This window comes from Erpetoichthys calabaricus, chromosome 5, assembly GCF_900747795.2.
Source record: "Erpetoichthys calabaricus chromosome 5, fErpCal1.3, whole genome shotgun sequence".
NCBI lineage: Eukaryota > Metazoa > Chordata > Cladistia > Polypteriformes > Polypteridae > Erpetoichthys > Erpetoichthys calabaricus.
The window spans coordinates 11,038,418-11,066,294 of NC_041398.2; the positions used below are offsets into that span (position 1 = coordinate 11,038,418).

Below are 27,877 nucleotides of genomic sequence, written 5' to 3' on the forward strand. Positions count from 1 at the left end.
CAGGATCACCAACCCCAAAGCTGGAGGTTTTATGCTGTTTTCAGAACTTTGCACATCTGGACAGTGACTCACATAACTCGGTGATAGAAGGTGAGGATGAGAAGACCTAAAGGGTCACCTCTTAACCAGCCACTAGAATGAGGAAGAAATGATAATATGAGATTTATTTCTTAGGCAATTTAGATGAAGCTTTACACCAAATACAGAGAGTCTCATATGTCGGTTTGCCTTTTGGTGCACATGTGGAAAACCTGACTGGCTGAGTAGATAGGCTCCTGGCTGGAGTAGGGAAGGAAGGATCCAGTTGTCATTGTCACATGTGTCCAGTTCTAAGTGAACAATTTTAAGAGGATAGATCAGACCACCAGTACTGCAGAACAATTTAAAAACTTTGGTAAAAAGCTGAGGAGCAGTAGTGACAAAGTGATCAGAAGTTTAACCTTTGCCACACATAAGACTGAGGACATTAGATAGATAGATAGATAGATAGATAGATAGATAGATAGATAGATAGATAGACAGACAGACAGACAGACAGACAGACAGACAGACAGACAGACAGACAGACAGACAGACAGATAGATAGATAGATAGATAGATAGATAGATAGATAGATAGATAGATAGATAGATAGATAGATAGATAGATAGATAGATAATGGCCCTCATAGAATCTTTATATAATTAAAGATTTATTCTTCATAAAGTTGTATTCCAAACACACAGACACTCTTTTGAGCCTAACAAGCCAATCCAAAACAAACAAAGTTTCCAAACAGAATCCAAAGACAGTTGTTGTAAAACAAAGCACAGGCTGACAAATCCAGAAAATCACAAAAGCAAAAGGCACAGCTAAAAGAACACAAGAACTCGTCAAACTCGCAGAGCACATTCACAACGAAACTCTGGGAGACCCTCTGGGTTTATAGGGTGGAAGGGAAGCTTGTGGTGGTGATTGGCAGATGGTCCACCTCTTGGTGAGACACACACAAACCACATGGAACATAAGAAAGTCAGCTTATAGAGAAGGACAAATACAATGAATAAAGCAGATACTCAACCAAATCAACATTAACATAAATAAATAAAAAATAAAGACATGAAACAAAACTTTGAACAACATCTAGTGGAAGGAATCCTGGCTGAAAATGTCACCGTCATCATGGGTGTAGAGAGGGGATTTCATGCATCAGTAATAAGCAGGAATTCTAGGAGGAAACAACAAAAGCAGACGAGCGTAGAAACATAAACCGAAGTGAAGGTCGGTCTGTGAGGTTGGCTCTCCTTCACTTCTACTTCTTCAGCTGTCACCTCTTTGTCTGGATTGGACTACACAGTGCTGAGTGACACATTGTGTCCTGTCTACTTTCTTTAAACTAAAGACACACCGCACTGGTCTGGACCAGCTGTGTTGAGTACTTTAGTACACTCGATGGTGTTGGTCTGTTTAATGTGAGTCTGTGTTAAATAAATTAGGTTGGATAGGTTTGGTCTCTCTGGGCACAGAAATGTGTGTGAAGAGTTCTGTCTCTGCTGGATGAGAACTTTCACATAAATGAATCCTAGCAGAACTGGGAATCAAATTGCATGCTGCCATAGACAGTCTGCCAGCTCATTACAGGGTCAGAGCTGCACTAGCGATCACAATGGAAGCCAATTGGGGGTTTCTGCCCATTAACCAAACTTAAATGTGAGGATGTGGTGGAAGATCTGGAATAACTTTAAGAAACCTACTGAGACACTGGAAGAAGGGGTAAACTCCACATGGAAACTGAATGGAGGAAAGTGGACCTGAGATTCATCAGATGCCATCACTGAACAATCTAACTGTCCTTTTTGATTAAATATGAAAGCTGAATTAAAACATTTGGAGGTGTACATAATGTAAAGTCTGCACTCAGTCAAACAGTGGAGATCCTTAAGTTGTGGAGTCTAATAAAACTGAGAAATACCAGAATGAACAAGAAAAGACCATTCCGATCTCCAGAATAAATCAAGAATATCCCATTTCTCCAAATGAGGTATTTTACAGGAAAAGACAGGCTCTCCGATCAGAATGCAACCTCTTGATAACAAAAGAACCTGAACAACTCATGTTTACATCACAACATCATTATGGTGAACGTGGAAAGAAGGCTAATAAGATCTTAGCTCAGCAATCCACAAGCAGAAAGTTTGCAACACAATAACAAAAATTACCAGTGCAACTGGACATAAAGTAATGAAGTCTAAAAATATAACTCACACATTTAGCAAGTACTATTAGTCTTTATATTCTACTCAGTTTAAAGAAGACGAGACACAATCTGAGGAATTCTTTGATGTAATACAAAGACAACAACTGGACACTCTTATTGAAGAGGAACTGGACAAACCTCTGAAAGTCTCAGAACTTCTGGATGCTGTAAACTCACTCCAAAGTGGGAAAACAACAGGCCCTCATGGCAACCAGTGGAATTTTATTTAGACGTTTTCAACTAAGTTAGCTCCACTATTATTAGCAAAGTTTACAGAAGCTACAAACAACAAAAATCTACCCAAAAACCTACCCAATTTTCCACACCTCCCACCCATTTCTTTTCCAGAAGACCTCCTGATCAGTCCTGAGGAGTCAGACTGCTTCTCAGCAACATAAATAAAAAAATTTCAAAGAATCTCCCCTTTAAGGGTCCTAGGATACGGCTGGAAAAGGACCTTCTAATGAATATCTCAGAAAAGGAGTGGAAGTCAGTCATGCATAGGATACACTCCAGCTCAATATGTGCGAAGTATTCAACCATTTGATTTCGACTCTTTCATCGATCACATTTATCTCATTTAAAATTGGGAAGAATCCAACCTGCGAGTGTGGCAATCGAGCTCCAGCCTCATTGGGCCACATGTTTTGGGAGGACAACAAAGTAACATCATTTAGGGCCAAAATGTTTGAATGTTTCATCAGACAGCCGTGGGGTCACAATCACTCCTAACTCACTAACAGCCATGGTTGGTGGGCTACCAGAGGGGCCTAAAGTGGAGGAGGACACATTGACTGTAACTGCCTTGACCACATTGTGAGCTTGTGGACTTGTCCTGCTGAACTTGAAGACCCCCAGCCCACCAGTGAAAAGTCACTGGGTCACTGATGTTTGAAATTTAAAAAAAAAAAATTCTCAGTTAGAAGATCAGTTCAAAACCTTTTTAAAATATGACAAGATCTAATTAATAAAACTTTAAAATAATCATCCATAGCAGAGGAAAAGGAAATTCTGTCTTTGGATCTATCTTTTTATTTAGTTATTTATTTATTTTTCTAAATTATTATGAATCTTGTCCCAGCTCTCGGCTCTTCTCTCTTTTTCTGGGTTGCAGTGTGAATCCTGTTTGGTAGTTTTTAATTTATTGCATTTTTTTTTGTTTGTTTAGATTTCTGTATTAACTTTCTCATTTTTATTTTTTATTTTGACTTTGAAAGTAATTTGTTGTATAAGTTGAACTTGATTGTATGCAATGATATTTTTAAAATAAAAACAACTTAGACCATTAATGGACGTTGAGCCCGCTGATCTAATTCAGAACATCAGCGTTGACCTTCAGTGTGAGTTTCTGTTAGTTGAGTTAAGTCCCCTTTAGGCAGCTGATGCTGTCTGAGTGTCCACTGAGTAACACCTAGGATTCTGTCAACAGTGAAAGGCCATGAAGGACACCAGACAACGTCTTCTCTAACTCTTCCTTCTCGTGTCCCTACTTATCATCACCAGTGAAGTTCTGCTGCTCGTCAAGTTCTCATTTATTTCTCCTCTCTTTGATATGAAGTGTTGTCTTCCTAATCCACTCACCTTCATCTCCTTCATCGCTCTCCTCGTCTCCTTCAGTGTCTTCTCTCTCTCCTCAAGTCCCCTCTTGATGTCACTCAGTGTCGCCTCCAGCTGTTTCTGTTTGGACACACAAAAGGACAAGCGTGGTCAGATCAGAATTCACGTTCACTTTGTGATTTCTTCTTCTCTTTCTGACTCCTGATATTTTCACAACACATTTGTTTGACATTTAATGACACAACTTAGATTTGATTTAACAAACAGGAATGACAATAAAGATTAAAAGAAAGGTTTAATTTAACTGATGTAAGATTGAGTTTGGGTTTGAAGAGTGCGTCAAAACCAAAAGACAGTTTGAAGGCACACTGGTGTGTGATTTAGTTCTTGACGTTTAGAAGACATCACATCGACAAACTGGGTAATGTGAAGTTCACACAACACCAAAAATAATAAAACTGGAATGTAAAGTAAAGAAACTGGTGAAAGGCCAGGAGGACTTAAACACGTCATGTCAGTAATTTTAGGATCTACAAGGACATTTGATGTCCTGATTCAGACATGTGAGGACGTTGTCTGCCGTTGACATTTTCTGGAGTCAAGTAAGATACCGAAATACACAAACGATTCTGTTGAATTCAGGAACTGGGCAACTTAAAGGAATTCTAAAACTCAGAAATGATATTTTTATATGTTACTTACCTCAGGTGTTTTGTTTAGGTGACAGATTATTATTTTTAATTAAACTAGTGAGCTCTGTCCACTTCTCACTTCACTCGCCCACCCGCAGGTTTGGTTCGTGCGGTGCTTCAAACATTTAAAAGCCTGTACAGCACCTGTCCTTTTGTCTCACTGCCTTGTCTCTCTTCTCCCCCAGACATCCTCTGCTCCTGTGGTGGTCCCGCTCCCGAGGCGCACCCCTAAGAACAGGAAGATTTTCTATTCTTCTAATTGAGAGACTGAGCTGTCCCCTCTGACTACACACGGAGCTCGATTCACTACTGAAAGAGACTTTTGTTTGTTTGAAGTGTCTGAATAACGTTTGTCTCTAAAATCTCCTGTGTATCTGTGCCACTCTGTGACCCAAGTGTGACCACGTACGTGGATTTCACTTTCACCAAACCACAAATCTTTTCATTCTCACCGAGAGGCCTCTTCATTGTGAAGAAACACTACTTTACCGTGATGGCAACACAAATTAGACGATCTACAAGTCTCTGACTTAAAGTTTCAATCCAAACAATATATTCAATCTGTTTTTGCTGTTCTGCTATTTCACTGAGTAATAATTTCTGTTTATTTGTGCGAATGCGATCTTTACTATCATTTTGTGTAGACTTTCGAGATGGCCAAAGTCTCCATCTCACGGATCTTGATTCCATCTCTCTAGACTTACAAAAAGTCTCTTCAGAAAGATCACGTCTTGTGTGTTATAATAAAGAGATGTTTATTATGTTTATGTGTTTTGGTTTCACCAGAGCATTCAAGACCACCTAGCCATCACTGTTAAGGGTCAGCTCAGAGATGTGCAGGTGGGTGAGCCTGTGGTGTCCTGATGATGGACTATCTGTCAGGCAGACTCAAGGACTGTGTGAGCAACACTGGAGCAGCACAAGGAACAGGCCTGTCTGCTTTACTCTTCACTCTGCGCACCTCACACTGGAAAGAACACAATTTCTCTTTTCTTGGATATCCACAAATCACCCAAGGAGTGTCTCAGTAGGCTTTAACAGGCCATGTTATTGAGAGCCCCCTACTCCTGATTCCCTAAGAAGAGAGGAAAAACAAGAAAATCGAGGCTGAATACACACACAATAGAGCTAATGTGCCAAAGCCCCAGTCCACCTAAACTGCATGTCTCTAGATTGTAGGGGGAAACCCACATGAAGACAATGAGAACATGCAAACTCCACCAGAAAAATAAAATGTATTTATAATTTAAGGACAACTGAAGATGTACGTATTCAAGTGTATACAAACAGACGACATCAACAGACAACACCTAACATAAACAACAACAACAACAACAACAACAACAACAACAACAATAATAATAATAATAATAATAATAATAATACTAATAATAATAATAATACATTTTATTTATTTGTAGGTGCCTTTCTAAACACTCAAGGACACCGAACAATGGACAAAACACAGATTATAAACAAAAGTAAAATACAAAAGTTAAAATCAGACAGAGCAATTGTAATCAAAGAGAACAAGCAGTGTTAAACAAATGAGTTTTAAGTTTATATTTGAAACTGAATATTTGTGCATAGATCAAACTACTGTATACCAATCCAGAAGCTTCAGTTTGTATTAATAACATTTGCTCAGACTACTTTAAACTAGAACGTGGTACCAGACAAGGATGTCCCTTGTCGCCACTGTTGTTTTGCAATCGCCATTGAACCACTGGCGGTTCACTGTCGAAATTCTTATCAGATAAAGGGGATTCTCAGAGAAGGACTGAAACAGAAAATTTCTCTATATGCAGATGATATGGTTTTATATATATCAGACGCAGAAAACACTGTGCGTGCTGTTTTAACAGCACTAACAGAATTTCAAAATATATCTGGTCTTAGAATTAATCTGAATAAAAGTATACTCTTTCCAGTGAATTCACAAGCATATAATATTAGATTACACACCCTACCTCTTACCATAGCAGATCACTTTAAATACCTAGGGGTAAATATCACAAGTAAACATAAAGCTCTTTATCAACAAACTTTTGTCGTTTGTTAGAAAAAAGTAAGCAAGACTTGCATAGATAGTCAACCCTTCATCTCACTCTAGCCGGAAGAATTAACATTGTTAAGATGAATATCTTCCTAAACTTTTTTTTTTATTTCAGAATATTCCAATATATATCAATAAATCGTTTTTTAAACAGTTAGATTCAACAATAACCTCATTTATTTGGAACTCAAAACACCCACGTATCTGAAGAGCGACCCTCCAAAGACCTCAGGCAGAAGGTGGCATGGCTTTACCTAATTTTCAGTTTTATTACTGGGCAGCAACCTTACAAGCCATAAAAACCTGGACACAAATAATTGAACATACACAGGCTTGGTCCGCAATCGAAGTAAAATCCTGTAGTCTTCTTTATACTCCTTGCTCTGCTCTCCAATAAATACAAGTTATCATAAATATACTAATAACCCAATTGTGCTTTACTCACTCACAATATGGAACCAACTTAGAAAGCATTTTAAGATGGAAAATCTTTTATCAGTGCACCTCTGCAAGAGAACCACCTCTTTCAACCCTCGCAAACATCCAGTTTTTAATACCTGGAAAAGTTTTGGGATTAAAATGCTCAGAGATCTTTATATAGACAACATATTTACATCTTTTGAATAATTACGTTCAAAATTCAACCTCCCAGCTACACATTTCTTTCACTATCTTCAAATTAGAAATTTTGTTAAACAGAAATTGCCCGATTTTCCTCACCTTGCACCCTCCACAATGCTGGAAAAAATACTGCTCAATTTCGAGGAATTAAACACCATTTCCACATTATATAAAATCTTATTAGAGTCCCTACCTTTCAAAGATCCAAGAGGACATTGGGAGGAAGATCTCTTAATCAATATATCAGAAAAGGAGTGGAAGGTAGCAAAGCAGAGAATTCACTCGAGCTCCATATGCGCAAAGCATAGAATTATTCAACTCAAAATTATATATCGAGCTCATCTGTCTCACTTAAAACTGTCCAAAATGTTTCCAGGGCAGGATCCAACCTGCTAACGCTGCAACCAAGCTCCTGCCTCACTGGGTCACATGTTCTGGGCCTGCACCAAACTAACATCATTCTGGACCAAAATTTTTAAGTGCCTTTCAGACTGCCTTGGGGTCACAATCCCTCCTAACCCATTAACAGCTGTGTTTGGTGTCCTTCCAGATGGACTTGAAGTGGAGAAGGACAAGCAAACGGTGATTGCATTCACTACACTTGTGACACGCAGACCTATTCTGTTAAATTGGAAGAATCCTAATTCTCCTCTTATAAGTCAGTGGGAAACCGATGTTTTATATTATTTGAAATTGGAAAAAATCTAATTCTCAGTTAGAGGATCTGTACAACATTGTTTTAAAACCTGGCAGGATCTGATCAATATTATTTTAGAATAAGAGAAATAACTATTACCGCATTTAATTCCCTTCTCCATTTCTTATTTACATATAGATATTTCTCCCTTTCTTTTGTTTATTGTTGCCTTATTAAAAAGCCCTAAGAAATTCTCCTTTGGCTAAGTTCTCTTTCTCAGGGGTGGGCTTTGATTTGTCTTCAATTTTGTTTTGTTATAAATTGATTTATTTGTATGGAATGATTACAATAAAAATTAATAAATAAAATAAAAAAAAAATGACATACAGTAGATTAGTTTAGCGAAGTCGTTAAACACTATATTAAGAAAATGAATTAATTTATATAATATTGTAATGACCAGCGTAATAAGCTAACACAACTCAGAGGTCCTGCAGTTTTCTATGTTTTACGTGGAGTCTTCGTTCCCTCACAAGCGGTGTCCTGTCTTACACTCCGTTATTTGGTTACTGAGCTCACATCCTAAACAATCACAGAAAGCTTTCCCTACTGATCAGTTGATCTCCTGCCACTCTCGTTGTGTCTTTTTGATACCACAAACACTCCTGCTTATTGTCTCCTGACTCCCTGCTCCACACCTTCACTTCTCTCCTCACTTCTCCTGTCCGCCCCTCACAGAACAGAAGCCCCTCAGCCAGTCCCATCACTTACAGTTTTCCGCCCTTTCTGCCCCCATACAGAGCATCACAAGCTGCCTGCACACCACAATATATTAACACAACCTGATATAACAGAATATATAAAGAAAATGACAATGCAGAAGACCATTAACATTAATAGAGAATAACTTTACCGTCACTGGTTTCCATTTTCAACACATTTTTCAATTATTTCAGCATCCCGCTTTCTATCGTTCACTGTTGGCCTTCCTACTCCGTCATTGAAGCAATACTTGAAGAGCTGTTGCTGTTTCATAAACGTTTAATAAGTTCAAACAGCACACACATATGTTGATAGGCCATAACAATGTATAGTCGTTTAGTTTAATTATAACAAAAGAGAAAAGACACAAAACGCCATTAAAGCTGAAGGTACGTAACGGACACTGGGATTTCTGTTGTTCCAATGTGCAGAACTCGCAGTAGTAATCGGGAGACGCTGGCGTGCACAAGGTTGGGTTTTTGTTATTCAGTCCTGACAGTTAATCAAGTGACAGATAATCGAGTTTTACTGGAGATGAAGAGATTTCTCTGTCACATTAAATGTACAAATTCCTTAACTCAAAGTTATTCAAACAGTTTCCATTAAACACTAAACATCACTCACCTGCTTTTCTTCTCTTTCTGTCTCCAGCTCGACCATTTTATGCCCATTATGTCCATTCACCACACACATCATGCAGATACAGGAATCATCAGTTTTACCGAATATCTCCAGACTTTTCTGATGTTTCTCACAGATTTTCTCCTTCAGATTTCTATCAGGATCAACCAGCTTGTATCCCTTCCAGGGAGCTCCTTCATAGTGAGGCCACAGGTGAGTCTGACAGTAGGAGGCCGGGCAGGTGAGACAGGACTTCAATGCTCTGAACTTCTTACCAGTACAGAACTCACACTCCACATCTCCAGGGCCAGCATAATTCTGAGATGGAGGAGAACTGAGAGTCGTCTTCTTTAATTTCTTGATGACTTCATTCAGCAGAGTGTTTCTGTTCAGCTCAGGCCTTTTGGTGAAGGTGTGTCTGCACTGAGGACAGCTGCACTCTTGGCTTTGATCCCAGTAGTTTGAGATGCACTTCAGACAGAAACTGTGACCACAGAGGATAGTGACGGGGTCAGTCAGGGTGTCCAGACACAACGAGCAGGTGATCTCGTCATGTAATCCACACAGCTGGGCTTCAGCCATCATCAGTCTGAGGAGAGGCAGGCAGAGAGAATCAGTCAGAGGAACAAGGAAGTGACTTGTGAAGAAACGAAAGACATGGTTAGTCTGAGCTCAGTGAGGAGGAGGAGGAGGAGGAGATTTAAAGAGAAAGCTGAGAGCTCACAGAGAGAACATCTGAGGAGACACTGAGGGTGAACAGTTAATGTGAGACAGGAGCTCAGAGAATGAAGACCACCAAGTGAGAGAAGAGATGACCTGTCACAGGGGGTCTGCTAAAGTGTCATTCACGTCAGTATTTCTTATTCATTTATTACACACTGAAGTGCACATCAGATTACATATTAGTCATCTTTATTAAACAAATTATCCATCCCATAATAACTTCTCATCTCTTGCTTATCAATAATGAATGTTTGTGTTTTTTTTTTGTTCATGCCATGAATTTATCAGATTATTCAGTAAAGACCCCATCTGAAGCCCACTCAGTTTAAGAAACAGAATAATATGATACATTAATAAACACAAGGATAGTAGAAATATGAAAACATCTTTAAAACTGATAACAGACAGACAGACAGACAGACAGACAGACAGACACACACACACACACACACACACACGTAACACACAGCAGGCACTCGCCGCTCTCGGCTCCTTCACAGTTTTTTAGATTTTCTTGGTTATTCAAGTCGTTTTATCTCAGGATTTGTGAGACTTAATCAAGTCTGTTGAACAGGCTCGTCTACTCCTGCACCCTATGATTAACACACACAGATCTGAGTCACACAATTGGGTATAAGTGATGCCCTGATGCCAGTCCCTCTGTAATAGCCCACCTCAGACTCATTCCACTTAAGTACATAAGAGTGACCCCTCCAGCCTGTCACTTCTCAGTGACACACACTGGGACTCGCTGTCACCAACACTAAAAAATGTACAGATGTCTCTGAGACTCATGAAGTCTCGTATAACATTTGGTTTTATGCCAGTTACCAACCAAGGGGATCTTACTTCTGCCACCCTTCCTCTTCTGTAGCCAGCAGACACACCACATGCACTTCAGATCAGGTCATCTACCTCAACCTAAGCATATTCAGGCCTGGCTAGTACTTGGATTGGATACCATGTAGGAAAAGCTTGGGTGTCTGCTGGAAGAGGTGTTGGTGAGGCCAATAGGGAGCTTACCCGGTGGTCTGAATGTGGATCCCAATGGCCCTGTGCAGTGACGAGGACACTGTGCTGTATAAATGGTGCTGTCCTTCAGATGAGGTGTGAAACTGAAGTCCTGACTCTCTGTGGTTATTAAAGATATCTGTGTGTCCTCCATGAAGATGTCTTTGCTAAATTGCTCTTCAAGGCCTTGTCATTGTGCCTCCCTAATCGTCCCCTGTCTCTCATTATCTCACTGTTTCTCTCACCACTTCACCATCTAATAGCTCATGTGTGGTGAGCATACTGGCACAAAAATGTCTGCCGTCACATCATCAGGTGGATGCTGCACATTAGTGTTGGTTGAAGTGGTTCCCCACTCACTGTGTAGAAGAGCTTTGAGTAGTGAGAAAAGAAATATAAAAATATAAAGAACAAGGGGGCTCTGCCCCCTGCTCACTTCGCTCGCCTACCCCCGGTGTTTTGAACCCGTGCACGCTGGGCAGCTGTAGTTTCAGAGGCGCATTGTAGGAGCTTGCGTTGTTTTGAACCCGTGCTTGCCATGCTTGTGCGGTTTGAGACGCGCATTGTAGGCGTATATCCATCAGTTGAGCTTGTTCAGTTTGAACTCGGGCCTGCTTTGCCTCCGCAGTTTCAGACGGTGGGTCGCATTCGGCGTTTTGTACGATCCCAAGCAGCACATTATTCCTAACTTCACTACGCATTAGTGCCACTCACAATATGGCGGCAACGCCTGCGCCTTCCGTATTATGTCGGGTTTTACCATGCTGTGTAGGTGCCTTTGCCTTTCGTACTTTCCCGCGCCTTCCGACGCACGAAGTAGGCGCCTGCACCTTCCGGGTCTGCCTCCACTGTGTGGTGTGGATGTTTAACTGTCGTTTTTTCTGCTTTTATATTCTGAATCTCGCTGGGAATGTGTTTCGTGCCTAGGTTTTTTTGAAGCTGTTGCATTCCAGTTTTCATCATCTGTAACCTGCTCTCCATGTGTTTGGCCCCGTTCTTTAACCTCTTTATGACGTTTTACTTTGTTTCCTACTCTGTCTTTTATTTCTGACCTCGCTTTATCCTGCTTGCGGCATCTCAGACGGTTCGTAATCTCTCCCGTTTCACTCTGGGGAGGGGGACTTTGTGTGGCGCCTGCGCACTATGTCTCCTGCGTCCACGGGCAGGTCCCTGCGTCCATATCCGTTTTACCATTCTTGGTTAGTAATATGGATCATTATTATTATTCAAGTGCAATCTCTCAGCGTTGATAACACCCTAGGCATGAAAGCAGTCATTTCCAACATTCGTTGCTCCAATATTTACTTCAGTCACTCAAGAAATAAAGACAAAGTATAGAAATGTCAAAGGAATGTGGAATTTAATAATCTGGGATGAAATATAAGTGATCAGCGTGGACCTCAGTGTTATCATATGCAGAGCACCACCTATTGGAATGTAAGTCATGTATTAATAAAATGCATTATATTTTCCATTCCAACAGATGGCACATTACAAACATTTGTAGTAATATAATGTATAGAATGTTAGAATGACAAATACAATGTGTATGTCTCTGTTATATACAGTAGACCCCTGCGAAGTCGCGGTTCAGAGTATGCAGCCTCAGTCATTTGTGGATTTTTCCTTAGAACCTATCTAATAATTGTTAGGGAAAACCTCAAATATCCACCGCAATTTTTATGGCTTTTTTCTTTAAAATCCTGTGTTGTAGAGAGAAGATGAAGCAACTGTAGAGGAAAATGCTGTTTGGGATTTAAAAGTAGCCAATAGAATTTGAAACTGCAACTCCCAGCAGTCCCTGCAGTGTCTCTGATTGGTCTTCTGCTGAGGCTGATGGGGCTGTTGGGGTCAACGGATGTCCTCTTAACCCTTAAACCACCACAACCGGCTATAGTCATTTCAAAGTGCCATTTGTGAACACGCAGGAGCTGATAAGTCAGTGCTGTACATTCGTCGATCAGCCAGCTCATGACCACTGCCAGCCCCTTGTGAGCAGGGGGGCTGAACGCACCCCTAGAAGACACGGACGCTCCTCAAAAAAACCCTCTTAAAATAAACTGATAGACTACCTTCACATTGCTCCCTTACTTGCTGGGCTTACTTGCGGCTGCTCTGTCACGTGATATGCAATTCTGTGACCCAAGCGTGACACCCTGCAGCACTGCAGCCTCGCTGTCCCTGATTGAGCCGCTGCACTAGACTGGCCTGCCAGCGTCAGCGCTTACCTCTGTGTGCTCGAGTGCAGCACCTCAAGAGCAGTTGGCTCGGTGACTTCATCCATGGCGTCACTTGCACTTTGTACATATTGTTCGAGTAGTTTATTAAATAGTTTGTACAGTTCATTAGCAGGGTGTGAAATGATCAGTGTTGTAGTAATTGTGATGATCTTTGCATGAAAAAAAATATGTGTTCCATTAAAATTTCACTTTTTCTTTGTAAATTGTGACGTTTACTTAAAGTGCAGCAAAAAACTATTTATCCAGGGATGGATTAACCCCCAAGTATGTGGCAGTTTAAGAGTTAAAGCCCCAAAATGTCGTTGAAACGCCCGGCACCTTCTAAGGCTTCTGGCAATGAAAACGCGCTTGTGTGAATTACAGTACATATAGCGGTAACATCGGGATTTTATATTCCATCACTGCAGGTGACATACAGTTAGGTCCATAAATATTTTGACACAGACAATTTTTTTCTAATTTTGGTTCTGTACATTACCACAATGAATTTGAAATGAAACAACTCCGATGCAGTTGAAGTACAGACTTTCAGCTTTAATTCAGTGGGGTGAACAAAACGATTGCATAAAAATGTGACGCAACTAAAGCATTTTTTGAGCACAATCTCTTCATTTCATGGGCTCAAAAGTAATTAGACAATTGACTCAAAGGCTATTTTATGGGCAGGTGTGGACAAGTCCGTCGTTATGTCCTTATCAATTAAGCAGATAAAGGACTGGAACAGAAAATTTCTCTATATGCAGATGATATGGTCTTATATATATCGGACCCAGAAAACACTGTCCCTGCAGTTCTAACAGCACTAACAGAATTTCAAAAGATATCTGGTCTTAGAATTAATCTGAATAAAAGTATACTCTTTCCAGTGAATTCACAAGCATATAATATTAGATTGGACACCCTACCTTTTACCATAGCAGATCAGTTTAAATACCTAGGGGTAAATATCACAAGTAAACATAAAGCTCTTTATCAACAAACTTTTGCCGTCTGTATGGAAAAAATTAAGCAAGACTTGCATAGATGGTCAACCCTTCATCTCACTCTAGCCGGAAGAATTAACATTGTTAAGATGAATATCCTTCCAAAACTTCTCTTTTTATTTCAAAACATTCCAATATATATCAATAAATCATTTTTTAAACAGTTAGATTCAACAATAACCTCATTCATTCGGAACTCAAAACACCCACGTATCCGAAGAGCGACCTTACAAAGACCTCAGGCAGAAGGTGGCATGGCTTTACCTAATTTTCAGTTTTATTACTGGGCAGCAAACATACAAGCCATAAAAACCTGGACACAAATAAATGCACATACACAAGCTTGGTCCGCAATCGAAGTAAAATCCTGTAGTACTTCTTTATATTCCCTGCTCTGCTCTCCAATAAATGAAAGTTATCACAAATATACTAATAACCCAATTGTGCTTTACTCACTCAGAATATGGAACCAAATTTGGAAGCATTTTAAGATGAAAAATCTTTTATCAGTGGCACCTCTGCAAGAGAACCACCTCTTTCAACCCTCGCAAGTATATCCAGTTTTTAATACCTGGAAAAGTTTTGGGATTAAAATGCTCAGAGATCTTTATATAGACAACATATTTACATCTTTTGAACAATTGCGTTCAAATTTCAACCTCCCAGCTACACATTTCTTTCACTATCTTCAAATTAGAAATTTTGTTAAACAGAAATTGCCTGATTTCCCCCACCTTGCACCCTCCACAATGCTGGAAAAAATACTGCTCAATTTCGAGGAATTAAACACCATTTCCGCATTATATAAAATCCTATTAGAGTCCCTGCCTTTCAAAGATCCAAGAGGACATTGGGAAGAAGATCTTCTAATCAATATATCAGAAAAGGAGTGGAAGGTAGCAAAGCAGAGAATTCATTTGAGTTCCATATGCGCAAAGCAAAGAATTATTCAACTAAAAATTATATATCAAGCTCATCTTTCTCGCTTAAAACTGTCCAAAATGTTTCCAGGGCAAGATCCAACCTGCGAACACTGCAACCAAGCTCCTGTCTCACTGGGTCACATGTTCTGGGTTTGCACCAAACTAACATCATTTTTGACCAAAATTTTTAAGTGCCTCTCAGACAGCCTTGGGGTCACAATCCCTCCTAACCCATTAACAGCTGTGTTCGGTGTTCTTCCAGATGGACTGGAATTGGAGAAGGACAAGCAAACGGTGATTGCATTCACTACACTTCTGGCACGCAGACTTATTCTGTTAAATTGGAAGAATCCTAATTCTCCTCTGATAAGTCAGTGGGAAACCGATGTTTTATATTATTTTAAATTGGAAAAAATCAACTTCTCAGTTACAGGATCTGTACAACATTGTTTCAAAACCTGGCAGGATCTAATCAATGTTATTTTAGAATAAGAGAAATGACTATTATTGTATTTAACTCCCTTCTCCATCTCTTATTTACATATAGATATTTCTCCCTTTCTTTTGTTTATTGTTGCCTTATTAAAAAGCCCTAAGAAATTCTCCTTCAGCTAAGCTCTCCTTCTCAGGGGTGGGCTTTGATTTGTCTTCAATTTTGTTTGGTTATAAATTGATCTGTTTGTATGGAATGATTACAATAAAAATTAATAAATAAAATATAAAATTAAGCAGATAAAAGGCCTGGAGTTGATTTGAGGTGTGGTGCTTGCATGTGGAAGATTTTGCAGTGAACAGACAACATGCGGTCAAAGGAGCTCTCCATGCAGGTGAAAGAAGCCATCCTTAAGCTGCGAAAACAGAAAAAACCCATCGGAGAAATTGCTCCAATACTACAAGTGGTAAAATCTACAGTTTGGTTCATCCTGAGAAAGAAAGCAAGCACTGGTGAACTCAGCAACGCAAAAAGACCTGGACGTCCACGGAAGACAACAGTGGTGGATGATCACAGAATCATTCCATGGTGAAGAGAAACCCCTTCACAACAGCCAACCAAGTGAACAACACTCTGCAGGGCGTTGGCGTATCGATATCCAAGTCTACCATAAAGAGAAGACTGCATGAAAGTAAATACAGAGGGTGCACTGCAAGGTGCAAGCCACTCATAAGCCTCAATTATAGAAAGGCGAGATTGGACTTTGCTAAAGAACATCTAAAAAAGCCGGCACAGTTCTGGAAAAACATTCTTTGGACAGATGAAACCAAGATCAACCTCTACCAGAATGATGGCAAGAAAAAAGTATGGAGAAGGTGTGGAACAGCTCATTATCCAAAGCATAGCACATCATCTGTAAAACACGGTGGAGGAGGCAGTGTGATGGCTTGGGCGTGCATGGCTGCCAGTGGCACTGGGACACTCGTGTTTATTGATGATGTGACACAGGACAGGAGCAGCCGAATGAATTCTGAGGTGTTCAGAGACATACTGTCTGCTCAAATCCAGCTAAATACAGCAGTCAAATTGATTCATGATACAGATGGACAATGACCCAAAACATACAGCCAAAGCAACCCAGGAGTTTATTAAAGCAAAGAAGTGAAAAATTCTTGAATGGCCAAGTCAGTCACCTGATCTTAACCCAACTGAGCAGGCATTTCACTTGTTGAAGACTAAACTTCAGACAGAAAGGCCCACAAACAAACAGCAACTGAAAGTCGCTGCAGTAAAGGCCTGGCAGAGCATTAAAAAGGAGGAAACCCAACATCTGGTGATGTCCAGGAGTTCAAGACTTCAGGCTGTCATTGCCAGCAAAGGGTTTTCAACCAAGTATTAGAAATGAACATTTGATTTCCAGTTATTTCATTTGTCCAATTACTTTTGAGCCACTGAAATGAAGGGATTGTGTTAAAATAATGCTTTAGTTGCCTCACATTTTTATGCAATCGTTTTGTTCACCCCACTGAATTAAAGCTGAAAGTCTGCACTTCAACTGCATCTGAGTTGTTTCATTTACAATTCATTGTGGTGATGTACAGAACCAAAATTAGAAAAACGTTGTCTCTGTCCAAATATTTATGGACCTAACTGTATAAGTACAATTCTGTGCAGGATGCAGGTTTACCTTTACATTCTTTATTTTTAGGTGATGTATTAAGCTGAGTATGAAATTAAATTAAAGTCATTTGGGGGCATATTTAGGGTTTAAACTATAAAAATAGGAATATTGTTAACCACATCCAAAATTCACGGTTTTTCACAATTCACGGGTGCTCTAGGAACGTAACACCCGCAAAATTTGGGGTTGCACTGTACAATTCAGTATGGGATTTGTAAAAGCCATGTTAATGTTTGAGATGTGCCATCTGTTGGAAAGAAAAATTTAACATGATGTCTCTGTTACACACCATTTGGTGTTGGATTCATAAAAGCAGTGCGATCAATTGTGATGTACCATTTGCTGGAGTGACAAATGCCATTAATTGTATTACTACAAATGTTTGTGTTGTGCCATCTGTTGGAATGAGAGAGACCTACGAACCAAATTGACACACAGAGACACTTTTCCTTTTATTAAGGTGGAGAATGTTGAGAATTTAGATTAGGAATCAATATGCTTTATTAATAGTTTTAGTGCTATTAGCTATGTAAAGTGTTGTCCTGAGGTAACTTTAAAAGGACACCATTTATTTCAGAAGGGCCCTGGCCTGCCAGCCTGTTCACAGGCAGATCTTGTTTTGTGAACGCCGGTGCTGAGCCGCTCACTGACAGAAGACAAACAAACTGCAGGCAGGGCCTTTGGCTGTGTGAGTACTGGGCAGGCTCTTAGGCTGGCACATGAAACATATAAGCACTTAATGGCATTTACATTTATTAGGGCTCAGCATTAATCTGGACATTAATGTTAAAATAAAACACATTCTGATATCTACCTAGTCTGACCCACTGTATATAGGGGTTAAGAGCTGATTATTGAAGGTTACGGACCTTTCACTGCTCATCGATGTCCATGAAGTTAGCAGCAGCTTAGCCCTGACAGACGAGTGAGCAGCCGAGCGCCAAGAATGAACAGCACCACTGAGTGCGTTTGCAGGCTTTTATATGAGCACACGCAGATATATGTTACATTAGCATTTATGTGTATATGCCAGTGTCTCTTTGTATGTCCTAACGATAATAAATAAAGTTACAGCATAACATATTAGTTAGCTTATTTAATCAGTTGTTAAAGTCTTGTGTTTTTCCTTCTTTCAAGCCTGAAGCTCCGTGTCGAGGCTGTCCGCAGTTTGGCCCTCATCAGTGAAGCTGCGCGCTGCCGCTTACCGGCACAGATGCCATTTATTTTAGCCTTACAGCAGTGTGGCTCAACCTCTGGAGCGAGATATCTACAAGGGGGTCGGGAAGAAAAAATGGAAATCGAAAAAGAAGCTATTTATTAAAACAATCTCGTTTATTACAACTGTTTATGGTAGAGAAATCACACCCAGTATGTGGACAATCGGCTCTGTGGTATTCGTGTAAATGACCGCGTGTCGTGATGTGTCGTTCACCTCTAAGAGCCGATTCTTTGTAGTGAACAAGAAGGGCCAACTCCCGTCGGGGAGAGCGGAGTCTTCAGCCAAATAGAATCCAGGCAGACAGGGGCGGGACTTTATTTTAATGGGCACAACATGCTGCCAATCATAAGCAACGACAGATTACGATCATACCATTATGTGAAAGAAGGAAGGGGGGCAGACGCTCCGAAGACAGCGAGTGTAGTGGTACAGTCCAGGTACACAGAGCGACAGAGAGACGCGGAGTCGAATTGAAGTGCAAGCCCGTTGGGAAAAAGTGAAGAAATGAGCGAAAAGCGAAAAACAAACAGCATCTGGCTACATTTCAATGATATTAGAGACTGCAAAGCTGAGTGCAGAATTTGTAAAATGAGAATATCCGTCAGAGCAGAGCAGGGTCAGCAACAAACCTGCACAGACATCTAAGAAGCGCTCAGCCGTCCGTCCAGCTCGTCCTCTCTCCTTAGGCTGCCATCCACTGACCCTAGAAAAGTGTCCTGTTTTGAGCCAAGAATTTCTGCTGTAGCATCCAGTGTCTTATCAGAAATTGCAGGTATATCACAGCCTTCTGCCACTCAAACTTAAATAAGCACATTTATTCCAAAACAAGTGACCCCAGCCAGACAGATAAGTGTCGATGATGAGCTGACTAAAATGATAGCCTGTGACTTTCAGACATTTTCATTGTGGAGTAAAAAGGATTTAAACATTTTTGTTCAGCTTTAATCCCCATGTATGTTCTCCCAAGTTGAAAAACCTTATCCCAAACAATTACTCCACGACTATATAACACGGAGCGTGCATTGTGGCGAGACAGGATAAAAAAAGCTTCAGCAGTTTACCTGACAACTGACTGCCGGACATCCAGAACGACCTGCTCATACGTGTCTGTCACTTGTCACTTTATTAGAAACTTTAAGATGACATCCTGCCTTCTGGACTGTTGTGAGTTTACTGAGAGACGTACTGCAGAAAATCTGGCAGAGGAGCTGCTGAGAGTGACAACATCGTGACAAGTAGACGACCCAGTGTTGTGCTGTGTTACTGTATATATACTGTATGTCACGTGGAGAGGCCTGTCCGCCGTCAGCAGACATCAGAATTCAAGTGCAGTCCTCTCTCTCACCGTTAGAGGGCACTTGTGGAATCGCTAATATGTCACTTATTGTTTTAGAAATAAGATGTGATTGTATTCTTAGGAGTGTTTATAATATTTGTAATTTGATTTGTATTATTATAGAATGGAATAATTTAAAATGTGGAATTATTAAAATGACTAAAATTAATGAAATTTAATGAAAACCAAAGAAATGTTTGAATTTTACGTATATTTTATCACATGGGTTTTAATTTGAAATGTGTCACATGTGTGACTGTATATTTTGATGATGAAAACATGTTAGTGATGCCCCAGTCTGATCGACACTTGAGTACTTCTGACAACAGTGCATTCCCAAATTAAAATGTAGTGTTGTTGAGTGAATCTCAATATAATCAAAAATCTAAAAATGTGCAGTAAAACTTTAAGGGAGAGGGGTGCCACAAACACTAATATGAAAAGATGGGGCGCACATGGAGAAACGTTGAGAAACACTGATATATCCAAATGTTGTACGAGTCTTCATGTGTCTCAGAGACATTGGTACATTTGTTAGTGCTGGTGACAGCAAGTCCAAGTGTGTGTCACTGAGAAGTGACAAGCTGGAGGGGTCACACTTATGTACTTAAGTGGAATGAGTCTGATGTGGGCTATTACAGAGGGATTGGCAGTAGAGAATCATCATCATCATCCTCCTCCTCCTCACTGAGCACAGACAAACTTTCACTTTGGTTTCTTTACAAGTCACTTCCATGTTCCTCTGACTGATTCTCTCTGCCTGCCTCTCCTCAGACTGACGATGGCTGAAGCCCAGCTGTTTGTGTCACAGGACGAGTTCACCTGCTCGGTGTGTCTGGACACCCTGACTGACCGCGTGTCACTGCATTGTGGTCACAGTTTCTGCCTGAAATGCCTCACAGACTATCCACTATGAGATACTGAAGGTTAAAATAACAGAATACAATAACACAGTCCATCTTGAGAGGCGCTGCTATTTCTCTATGATTATAAATAACAATGCTAGTAATCCCAGAGTCTTATTCTCTACGATTGATCGTCTGCTAAACTCAAGTCACTCAACAGAATGCCTCCAAAATACTTCCAGTGAAACTAATGAGGCTATTGCTGTATTTTTAATCAAAAAATGAATGATATTAGAAATAATATAGTACATCTCCCCAACACTGATCATCTTAAGCCCCAGTACTCCATTATAAACAAATTAAATTCTTTCACCAGGATAGATTTACCTGATTTATATAAAATAATTTCTCAACTGAGACCCTCCACCTGTGTCCTTGACCCAATACCAACCAGTTTTATCAAAGAAGTATCGGTTGTGCTAATTGAGAGTATTCTTCACATAGTAAACTTGTCATTAGATACGGGGGTCTTCAAAGACTGTCTTAAGACTGCTGTAGTTAAACCCCTGCTCAAGAAAAATAATCTCAACTTCTCTGTTTTTGACAATTTTAGACTTATTTCTAACCTGTCTGTCTCAAGTGAAATCATAGAGAAGGCCGTCATTATGCAGCTCAAAGACCCCCTCAATAAACCTGCTATTCTTGATGAGTTTCAGTCGGGTTTCAGAACAAATCACAGCACAGAAACTGCACTCGTTAAAGTAGTCAATGACTTGTAGGTAAATGCAGACAGAGGCCATCTATCTGTTCTCATCCTCTGAGATCTGAGTGTCACATTTGATACCATCAAACACAATATTCTTAGAAATCACCTTAGTCAAAGGGTGGGCGTCTCTGGCAGGGTCTTAAATTGGTTTGAATCCTACCTGGCAGGTAGAAAAGTCTTTGTTCGTTGTGGTAATTATAACTCAAAGACACATGATATTCTATATGGTGGTCCACAAGGCTCTATCCTCAGCCCGGTGCTCATTTTGATTTATATTCTTCCATTAGTTCAGATTATCTCAGGGCATAACGTGAGCTACCACAGCTATGCTGATGACACACAACTGTACTTATCAATAGCACCTGATGACCCCGACTCAATTGATTCACTGACCCCCGACGTCTCACTTGTGTTTCTGAATGGATGAGAAGTAATTTACTCAAACTAAATTAAGAGAAAACTGAAATTTCAGTGATTGGCAATAATTGATATAATGAGGTTATTAGAAATAAACTTGATGCATTAGGATTAAAAGTCAGGACGGAGGTAAAGAATTTAGGGGTAACTGTTGACTCTGACCTGAATTTTAAATCACATATCCATATTACTAACTGAGAATGGTAAACCGGATGGATGCAGGGACATCCGGCCATGGGCCGTGGACGCAAAAGACGTACTGCGCAGGCAACCCCACAACCCCCCCCCCCCCCCCTCCAAGCAACGGAAACCGGCCGGATGGAATGCAACGTAAACGCACGAAGCCATTGCATACGAAACGGGACACACACAAAGAAGAGGATTGAGACCCACGACACCCAAAGCCCCCCTCCAGTAACTGAAATAAGAAATGAGGCCACGCGCCCCTAGAACACCAAAAACAAAGGAGTCACACGCAGGCGCCACATGGCACAAGAAACGGTTCGCACACCAAAAGGACGATTCAGCCCCACGACACACAAACACCCCCTCCACTAACAGAAATAAAAACTCAGGCAACAAGCCCCCAGCACACAAAAAAAAAGAAGCCGCGAGCACCACACAAAGCCCATTGGACACGAAACGGGACAGACTACGGACATAGCCCGCGAAACGTACACAAAAAGGACGATTCAGACCCACGACCACACTAACGATTGCGCCAGTTAGCTGATAGCGCGTTCAATAATAAATCCACTATTCATGAAAATTCATTGGGATTAATGAATGTCATTTGCAATCATTGTCATTCACTTAACTTCCCTGAAGAAACAACTGGCAATACAAGTAATGAATTTACACGTTGTTGTCACAAGGGTCAAATTAGACTGCCTCCTTTACATTCATATCCTGCATATCTACAGAAGCTTCTAACTAACGAAGTACCTGAAAGTAAAAACTTTATCAACTGCATTACATCCTACAATAGTTCATTTGATTTTGCATCTACCGGAGTAAATATCAGGTCACCAAAAGGCAATGACCCATACTGCTTTCGCGTATGTTGACAAATATTACATCGCATTGGAACAGTGCACCCTGAAACAAATCAAGAACGCAAATATGCACAAATCACGTCGGCACCTACAACGCGCTTCTGAAACCGTGGAAGAAAAAATGTCTCGGCTCCAAAAACACATGTCACTCCTTATTCCAAATACCGGTCCCAGTCACAGAAACATCGGTATCCACTATGACAATGCACAGTGACAATGCACATGACATCCGTCTTGCCACACTATTAATTATAGATGAATGTACAATGGCATCCAGTCACTTACTCAACACCATTGATAAACTTCTACAAACGCTGATAAATAATAATATTCCCTTTGCAGGAATGGTACTGTTATTAGTAGGAGATTTCAGACAGTGCTTAACTATTACTCCACTTGCAATACGCTCAGCTATTGTTCAGTCCACCTTAAAATACGCGGACAATTGGCATTGCATTGATGAATAATAATATTCCCTTTGGAGGAAAGGTACTTTTATTAGGAGTAGATTTTAGACAGTGCTTACCTATTGCTCCACATGCCATGCGCTCAGCTATTATTCAGTCCACCTTAACATACGCGACGACGTCATATAAACAACACGAGACCGAACTACAATACATATACAGGCGCGAGACCTGATTGGTGATAATACGAAGAAACGAACAGTCCGCATATTAACAGTGAGTTCGATCCTCCTTATTACTTATCCATATTCATAACGATAAAGATCAAACAAGTCATCAATTCACGATCACGGGTACAAAACTAGACGGCTCGAGTAACGGGACCACAAACACGAACCCGCATCAAAAAAAAAATTCACGTCGGCGCCTACAACGCGCTTCTAAAACCGCGGAACAAAACATGTTACGAGTACAGTTGGCATTGCTTTCAAAAGATACACTTGGTACAAAACATGCGATGTCCAGATCCCGAATATAACAATTGGTTATTACAACTAGAACATTGTACACTCACCAATACAGATGCTCTTCACCCAGATATTATTACAATTCCTCAACCCTTTATCTGCGACGACTTACTTACGGAGATATTTGGAACAGCGGTCTCATTAGACCAAATACCCCTTTTAACACAACAAACTATATTATGTCCAAAAAATATTACTGTTGATCACATTAATAACCAGGTCATTTCATTACTTCCTTGAGAGTCACACCTCTTTCTAAGCTCTGACAAAGTTTACTCTGATGACGACAATGACCATCTTGATTTCCCCTTAGAATATTTGAACACTATTAACCCAGCCGGATTACCACAACACAGTCTTAGCCTTAAAAACGGAACAATAATCATGCTATTAAGAAACCTTAACACTAAACAGGGTTTATGCAATGGTACACGTTTAGTCGTCAACACCATGACACACAATGTTATTCAAGCAACAGTTCTTACAGGATCACATGCTAACAATACTGTTCTCATTCCTAGAATTGACCTTACGAGTTCTGACCTGGAATTACCTTTTACACTTAAACGGAAACAATTCCCCATTAAACCTGCCTTTGCCATGACCATCAACAAATCACAAGGACAAACCATGGACAAGGTTGGTATCTACCTATCTGAGCCCGTTTTTGTACATGGACAACTTTATGTTGCCTTCTCACAAGTTCGACGTTCATCTGACGTTAAAGTTAAAGTCATAAATGCTCCATGCCAGGGAAAACTCATTCAAGGACAAGACACCATCTTTACTACTAAAGTTGTTTACAAAGAAATTTTCCAATAAACCTTTACACTATACCAAACACTTTATTGTTTGCTTCCTATCTGCGTCATCTACACCTTCACACTAAGCTATATCTCATTCATACATTACGCTCTTTGTAATTTCCCAACACCAGGGGTTGGCGAGCGAAGCGAGCAGGGGGCAGAGCCCCCTAGTTAATCAGATTACTAGGACAACATTTTTTCAGTTAAGAAATATAACAAAAGTTAGACCTCTTATAACATTGAAAGATGCTGAGATATGAGTTCATGCTTTTGTTTTCAGTCGACTAGATTACTGTAACTCACTCCTCTCAGGACCACCCAAAAAAGACATCAATCAATTACAACGAGTGCAGAATGGAGCTGCTAGAATCTTAACTTAGAAAAGAAAGTCTGAGCACATCACCTCAGTTCTGATGTCACTACACTGGTTACCTGTGTCATTTAGAATTGACTTTAAAATTCTGCTTATGGTTTATAAAGCCTTAAATAATCTGCTCCATATTATATTTCAGAATGTCTTACATCTTAAACTCCAAATCGTAACCTTAGATCTTCAAATGAGGGTCTGCTTAGAATTCCAAGAGCTAAACTAAAAATAAGTGGTGAGGCGGTCATCTGCTGTTATGAACCTCAAATCTGGAAAAGCTGACAGATAGAAATTCACCAGGCTGCTACAGTGGAGCTCTTTAAAACACTGCTGAAAACACATTACTGTGACATGGCCTTCTCACAGCTTCATCTTAGTTAAATCCTGATGCTCTTTATGTTCAATTAATTATCATTATTATTCATGGTGGATCCACAATCCGTACTAACCCGTCTTCTGTTATTTTTCCGGTTTTCTGTGGTGGTGACCTGCACCACCACCACCTGATCAAAGCTCCGTGATGTCCTTACATTGATGAATTAAAGGCCAGAAGTCCACATGACCGTCATCATCAAGTCCTTCCATGTGAACCCTGAATACCATGAGGACTGATTGAGGTCATTGATGTTAGGTAGAATGACTAGAGGGAGCTGGGTGGTCTCGTGGCCTCAGACCTTACTTTTATTCTGTTAATTAGTGCTCCCCTATTTTAATTCTTATTTATTTTGTCTTTTTTCTCTTTCTTCATCATGTAAAGTACTTTGAGCTCCATTGTTTGTATGAAAATGCGTTACAGAAATAAATGTTGTTGTTGTACTGGGATCAGAGCCAAGAGAGCAGCTGACCTCAATGCAGAGAAAACTTCACCACGAGGCCTGCTCTGTGAAGAAATAATCTGCTGAATGAAGTCATCAAGAAATTAATGAAGACAACAATCAGTCCCCCTCTTCCTCCTCCTCCTCCAACTCAGAATTATGCTGACCATTGGAGATGTCGAGTGTGACTTCAGTACTGGTAAGAAGTTCAGAGCGGTGAAGTCCTGTCTCACCTGCATGGCCTCCTACTGTCAGACTCACCTGCAGCCTCACTATGAAGGAGACTCCTGGAAGGGACACAAGCTGACTGATCCTGATAGAAATCTGCAGGAGAAACTCTGTGAGAAAAATCAGAAAATAAATAGAATATAAATTACCCCTGGCTTTATCATGTGGCCAGCAGCATTGCCACGCATTATCACAGTCAATCTTGTCTTTGTGTGCTTTGATTCCAGGGGCTCGGGCTTCGTCATGCATGATGAAGGTATGAGAAGGCATCCTCTTCCAAAACAAGCCAGTTTCATCCATGTTAAACACTTGTTCTGGCTTGTAACCTCCCTCCTCGATGATTGCCTTGAATGTCACCTTCGTGTACTCCTCATCGGCTGCTTTATCTGCAGATGCAGCCTCGCCATACAGGGAAACGTCCTTTAGATTAAAGTGTTTCTGGAATCTATTGAACCACCCCTTGCTGGCATTAAATTCAGTTGGTTTTGCTGCAGATTTCATTGTCAATGGTCCTTCTTGAGGATCTTCGGAAGCATCAGGGTCATCAGCATGGTCGTCACCTCCTTTACCAAACATGGCATAGAGATGTCTGGCCTTTTCTCTAATGATGTTTGTGTCCAAAGGAATTTTCTGCAGCTTTTGATCCAAAGAGCCAATGAAGATGCCATTTTAACGATGGCTTTATACCGAGGAGTTGCCACCCTTTTTGCTGATTGACTAAAGGAAAGTGATGCACTGGCTCTTATATTCACATCATCATCCTTGATGTAGTGTACCGTCGATTCATTCAAGCCGTAATGACGAGCAACATCCGCGTAGCGCTTTCCTTCCTGAAGCATATCCAGGAGTTTGACCTTCTCCTGTATGGTCAAGGTCTTCCTCTGGTACTTAGGCTCACTGCTACTGCTACTGCCATCGTAGGGCTTAAAACAAATGAAAAGCTCACAAAAGTTTACTCACAAAAGTCGGACCACAAACAAGGTACGCAGTACGCGATTCATCGAGGACCCACACTCGCTGTTCTTACAAGATTACACCACGTTAGCAGCAGCTAATCAGAGTCCAAGAGAATAAAATCCACTCTGATTGGTTGAGTCTCCTCTTTCAGCCAATAAAGGGCTTTGTAAGAAATCATCTGTGTGCTGTAACACGAAACTCTTTGTCTGCTGAAAACCGAACGCTTTGTTATGAATTGGCTGCAAAGTACACTACAGGTAGGATGGACTTATTGAATTTTTCCGCGATATAGTGGGGGCACGATAGCTGAACCGCGATAGAGCGGGGGATTAATGTAACACTATTATAGGCTAGTTATACTTACAATAGGGATATTTGGTGATTTTATTCTATTTATTTATTTATTAATTTTACAATATGAGTCCTCACAGGTGATGAGACTTCATTCAGGGGGCAGGTGGTGGGACTGAGCCTGTCACCCTGTGACTTTGTATAGTGCCTTTTTATTGGTAACACTATTATAGGCTAGTTATACTTACAGTAGGGATATTTGGTGATTTTATTTTTTATTTTTTTTAAATAATGTGAACACTCCCAGGTGGGGAGATGTCTTACAGAGATAGGGTGGTGGGATTGAGCCACCTCCTGACTTTATATAGTGTCTTTTGGAGTTACTTATTCAACTCTGAGTGGTTTCTGCTGTGTGATTCCTCACCGGTGATGAAACTTCATACTGGCACTTTGATCTCTCGACGGTGGGATGGTTGATTTCCAGTTAGTCCCTTCTCTCAGACTCCTCGGCCTCTAGCACTTTTTTTGTTAAGGCCTCAGAGAGCTCTTTTGGGTCTTGACGTGGATGATAACACACACACACACACACACACACACACACACACACACACACACACACACACACACACACTTCAGTCCAAACTTAAGGCCTGTGTTAGTTTAAA

At 40.5% G+C, this 27,877-nt stretch overlaps 2 protein-coding genes across 5 annotated transcripts in view; both read right to left on the minus strand.

Moving 5' to 3' along the window:
- LOC114643681 (tripartite motif-containing protein 16-like) overlaps nucleotides 1–27,877 on the minus strand; it is a 488,218-nt gene that overhangs the window by 3,061 nt on the left and 457,280 nt on the right. The gene's annotated exons all lie outside the window — the stretch shown is intronic.
- The window catches only part of LOC114644391 (tripartite motif-containing protein 16-like), a 119,622-nt gene that overhangs the window by 3,061 nt on the left and 88,684 nt on the right, over nucleotides 1–27,877 (minus strand). The window lies entirely within an intron of this gene.